The sequence below is a fragment of the Megalobrama amblycephala genome, linkage group LG9 (genome assembly GCF_018812025.1).
Source record: "Megalobrama amblycephala isolate DHTTF-2021 linkage group LG9, ASM1881202v1, whole genome shotgun sequence".
Taxonomy (NCBI): domain Eukaryota; kingdom Metazoa; phylum Chordata; class Actinopteri; order Cypriniformes; family Xenocyprididae; genus Megalobrama; species Megalobrama amblycephala.
In genome coordinates this window covers 28,989,662-28,995,676 of record NC_063052.1, presented here as the reverse complement: position 1 = coordinate 28,995,676, position 6,015 = coordinate 28,989,662, and positions in this window count along the sequence as shown.

Below are 6,015 nucleotides of genomic sequence, written 5' to 3'. Positions count from 1 at the left end.
GCATCCTATTTTCCTTTCAATATTATATTGGTTAGAATTCAAATGAACCAAATAGGCCAAATAAGTTTTGATACTATGCAGATATATGCATGTCTGTATATGCTGCTTTAGAACGCTTCTTATATGAAAATCCACATATGTCTTTAATTGTTGCCATATTGGTTAGAAACCAGAAAGTCGAGTGGTTAGGTATGTTTCAGCTTAGACAGACCCTTTGAGAGACTATGAGCCAAAGGAGGGGTTAGCCAATGTTTTCCTCTCATGGAATGTAATGTTTCAGAAATGTAAAGTTTTAAAAGCACAGATTTCTCTTTTGGCTTATGTTTCTGGTGACAGAAATCCAAGACTATACTTCGTCTCTCTCTCTCTCACACACACACACACACCTTCTCGACCCTCACTGAAATCACTGCTCTAGGGAGTATGATGGCCCAATAAGAGCTGAGGGTGATATTTCTTAAAGATTGTGTGTCATAGGTTGATTTTCTTTTTCTTTCATCTCTGCGTTCTGTGCTTTCATCTAAACACCCAATCTATCCCATCTCCTCCATCATTCTCTACCGTTTTCCATGATTCATCTCTAAGTTTTGCTCACTTTATCTTCATTTTGATCTTTCTTTTTCTCTTTTTCCTTCGCCCTCTCCATCATCCACTTTGATTTTGGCGATTCTCGGCCTGGGGAGAAGGAAAACTCAGCACCAGATTGGGTTTTGACTGACTAAAGGTATGTAGCCACAACACCACATGCACTGCAGCCTCTAATCCATACCAGGAAGTCTTATGCACAGTCAGGGGGAAATAGTCAGGGGGGAAAATTTTAAATACCTCAGAAGCTTTGCAGCTGCTTAACCTTCTGTGATTTTCGTTTAATAAGACCAGTCATTTCCCAAAGCACCACAGACTAAAATATCCGTAAAGCGTCCGTCCATAGTCTCAGTGGCTTGTCGTATGGCTGCGCCCGTTGATCCATTTTGTTACGAGCTTAGACCTATACCAGCTGTTGTAGGTCTACCCTGGTTGTTGCCATCTGTGTCAAGCCTCTAGCTGACTAGACTAGAAGGGAGGGTTAGACGGTGGTAATACTCCGTTATTGTAGGGTAAAGACTTTCGACAGACCACTGCACGCTCATATTTTGATTTTTTTTTCGCCGCAATGTCTATTGACTAATTGTAGGATTGAGTTTCATGGAGTTTGCAGACGTATCTAAAAATGCTTCGTACAAAATAGCCATTTCAAAGAGCTGTCAAACTGTTCGCTTTTCAAAAAAGTAATTTGATATACTAAATAGAAAAAACCTGTACTACTGGATATATTTGCTTGTTTCTTCAAGACCAGGGCTAGTTGTCACACTGGGAAAATCTGTATCTCAGTAACCATAAAGGTTGAAGTCAAAAATCCAATTACACAAATGTGTTTTATACATTGAAATGGTTTTGTGTGTTCTATTTAATTCTATTAAAACTATTAGAGCATGTTGTCACAGAATCCCAATGTGTGTTAAATAAACTGCATCTTTTTCCATCAGCAATGATGTGGTTTCCGTAGCCAAGACTTTTGTCCATACAGAAAATTGACTGTAAATCCTTAGAATTATTCACTGTAGTAAAAGTGTGACAACTAGCCTACTCTCTAAAAACTAATTCAGGGGACCTTTAGTCATTACTTAAATATTTATATTCTTGTGAAATAAAAAAAATCAAGTTCTGAAATGCTGTTAGACTTTTTACTTGTAATTGTTATTTTATTGAGCTTGGATGACACACAAATTATGCCTATTGATTCGATATACTATCATGACTTGTCATAGTTTAACATTTTCAGTTAATCAAAAATGTATTTAATTTTAAGTTCTGTTAATGTAAAATACAATCTGATGACGTGTAAACGTGTTTCATTGTTTTGAGTTGTATGAACACTTCTTTTAATGTAGATGAACTTAAGTTAAGTGAAACTGGGCTGGGATTTATATTTCCCATCATGCTTTGCCCATGGCACTTGAAAGGGAGAGTAAATGCTAAAATTAAGTGTTATATAATGTTTTTTGCACAAGATTAATGGTAAAGGAGATTTAGCAGTAATTAGTGTTTTGTTATGCTAATTTAGAAGAGTTTCTGTTAATGTGGGTTTTTGGAGATTTACCATCATGGTGACAAGCGGTGCTTGGTAAGTTCATGTTACTTAGAAATGCGTTTTATTGTGTCCAAAAAGCGTCTTCATCTTACTTAAAACATTATGTTGGATCAACTTAAATAGTTGCATTCATGTTGACAATTATTAAGTTCATGTTACTTAGAAATGTGTTTTTATTGTGGCAAAAAAAACATCTTCACCTTACTTAAAATATTATGTTGGATCAACTCAAAATATTGCTTTGAATTAATGTAATTCTCCCAATTGACTTAAGTTAAAAATTCTAGTGGAAAACGTTAACATATATTTTTTTTTTTGTTGAACCAATGTTTTATTTTTTATTCAAACTGCTTCATACAAAATAGTCACATTAAAGAGTTGTCAAACCTCTTGCTTCTCAAAAAAAGTAATTTGATCAATAAATAGCAAGAATATTTACTACTAAATATATTTGCTTGTTTCAAGCCAATAGGGGAGACTGTAATTATCACACTGGGAAAATCGCAATGCTATCTCATGATCAATTTGTACGTATTTTACGAGGTTGCCTCATTTGTCCGAAATCATACGATTTGTCTAAACCCCAGTGACGGGTAGGTTTAGGGGCAGGGTTAGGGGTAGGTCATTCGTATGAATTACTACAAATTTGGCAACTCGTAAAAAATGTACGATTTAGCAAAATAACTTACTAATTCGAGTGAGTTTGCACAAATTAGTATGAATTAGCCACCTCATAAAATACATATAAATTGCAATGAGATCAAGTTGATCTATATCTTAGTAACTAAAATGTCAAAAATCCAATTACACAAATGGGATTTTATCTAGAAATAGCTTTGTATGTTGATTTCAAACACCTAATTCAAAACTGTATTAAAACTAAAACTGGGGCGTGTTGTCAGAAATTCTCATTGTGTGTTAAAAAACTATATTTTTATTCCTCTGCAATAACACTGTTTCTGTAGTCAAGAGTTTAAAGATTTTGTCCATACAGATATTGACTTAAAAAAAAAAAATCCTAGGAAATATTGACTGTATTAAAAGTGTGACAACTAGCTCTGGTTGTATTTAATGTATCCACAACTGCTTTGTAAAAAAAAGAGTCACATCAAAGAGTTGAACTTTTTGCTTCTCAAAAAAATAATAAAATAAAATAAAATAAATTGCAAGGATCTATATATTTGCTCGTTTCTTCAAGTAAAAAGGGGAGACTGGGGCTAGTTGTTACACTGGAAAAAATCTATACTCTCAGTAACTAAAAAGGTCGAAGTCAAAAGTCCAATTACACAAATGGGTTTTTAATCTATAGATTGAAATGGTTTTGTATGTTGTTTTCAATCACCCATTTCACTGTAGTAAAAAGGTGTGACAACCCTGGCAACTGAAAACCTTTCCTGTCCTTTGACAGGAAATCTGGATGTTTTCATCTTTTAAAGCCACTAGTAATCAACATAAGCAATTTCACCATAATAACCACTGAAAGGAACGCATTAGAAAAGTGCAATACTATTAACTCGCAAGATCCTCGTCCCACATAAAATGAGAATCAGGGTGATCAAAATCAACCCGTTTCATTACTTGATAAGAAGATTTGAGAGGTAAAGCTGTCGCCCGACTCCCTTCCCCCTCTGTATACACGAGTGTTACACTAATACTCTCCTGTCTCCATATGGATCCTCTCGTGTGCCGGACAGAGCTCTAGAGTGGAGGCATCGGCCACATTTAACTGTTTCAACTCTTCACCCTCCCCTCTCAGCAATCCCATCTGTCCCGCTATTAGTAAATCCCCACAGATAAATAGAAGCTTTTGAGGATCATTGCCTAGGTTTTCAGCAGTCTGAGCAAGACTAAGTGTGACTGACCTCGATAGAAACATTCCGTTTGTTAAACTCGCACCACATTTTGCGTTTGGCCTAACTGTGTGCAAATGTAATCCGCTCCATCCTGTGGAAAACCATTTTATTGTATGCTAATATTAGAATAACAGCTGAGACTAATTGCTGGTGAATTAGCCAGACAGCACATCATATGAAACTCATTTTCAAAGAGCACCTGTTTGGTTCTGCATCATAAGTGACCCATGGTTTATCATCAATTTTAGATCATATACTACGAAAGAAGTCTAGTACCGGAGTGTCGCGCCTTCCAGGTGTTCTCTCCTCTGAATAAGCCATTTCAGACATCTGAAAATGAGCTAGGCACGTCTGGATACAGCATGAATGTTAAAAGCATGCTGCAGGGTCCACCTTAACCTTGTTTTCACATTCACGTACGAAGCATCAATCATTGATTTTTCAAGTCTTTCTTGTTCTTTGTCTAAAAGGGAGTCACCACCATTCAGAGCGTTTAGCAATTTCAAATACATACATTTAAAGAATTTGGTTATAAAATGCATTGTAATTATGAAGGTTTATTCACTATCCTTGATGCGAATATCACAATGATGAATCAGGGTTTATAAATAGATGTGTTTTGCCTGGCATCTCCCTTAAGGAGTATTCAATAGACCAGAAGCACATTCCAGCATTGGAATACTAATCAAATTCACTAGTGGCATTAGCAAACATTCTGAGCAAACAAAACCAGATTTAATGGGAGTGTGTTAGTCATATATTCAGTTATGCCAACCAGCCCTTGATTGGCCGTCTAAGGTAAACTCTAGCAAAAGCAAGTTTCACTTAATAATACAGTGTAATGCATCCCAATGGATCTTGACCAGCATCTGTTCGGTATTTCCATTTTGTTCCAAATGTCTTGGATCACATCTGGAAGCATCAAGTTTGAAGTTGTGTCTCAGCTGTGCATCTGTTTTATTTTTAACTTGGTTCCCTAATAAACCTTCAACAGCTTATAGCACTGAGTTAAAGGGGTCATGACATGGATTTTTAATATATTCCTTGAGGTTGCATGTATAATGTTAAGTTTTTTGCACAAAAAAAAAAACATATATATATGCGCAAAAACGATTATTTTCCACCCTTACTCTGACCCTCTGTCTGAAATGATCCATATTTAAGGGGCGGCTCCTTTAAGACCACTGATATGATTGGCTAACATCATTGCATAGGAAACATTATCAACGTCCATACACTATTGCATGTGAGTAAGTGTTTTGAAAACAATATCCATATAAAACCATCATTTACAGACAAAATACTGTAGACAGCATCAGTGATTATAACGAGTTTTATTTGCATTTGATGCGATGCTCACATCCAGCGTAGGCAAATATCAACCATTAAATGACTGAATGCCAGTGGGCGGAGCCTATGGTGCAACGATGTATAACTATTTGTTCATGTCTTGCTCTGGAGGCATATTCAAATGTATTTGTTTGTGTGATGTCACAGATCCCGCAATATCAAAATTAGGTGTTTTTGGAGATTGATTAAATAAATGCTTTTTTATAATGAGGATGTTTTAAGCTATGAAACTTTGATTTCTCATGTCATGAACCCTTTAAAGAACTGAATGTTAGCCTTGACAAATTGAGAGAGACCCTTAGAGGGTCAGTCTAAACTAAAGACTGATTATTTTAATCATTTATATCCTTTTTTGCATTGCTTTTTATATGTATTGTATGTGTTTTGCTGAACAGTCTGTCATATTGGATTTTAGTTGCTGATGGAGTAAAGGTGTAACCTCAGACAGATGCCTAATGTGGGCCCATAACTCACTGCGAGCAGGTTAACACTGTTCCCATGGTGTAAAATATCAGGAATCGTTCAGTGGTTCATTCAGCCGCTTAAAACTGCATGTAAATTTAAAAACGTGGTTGTATGAGAATGAATATCACAGTTCTCACTCACTCACACACACACACACACACACACACACACACACACACACACACACACACACACACACACACACACACACACATA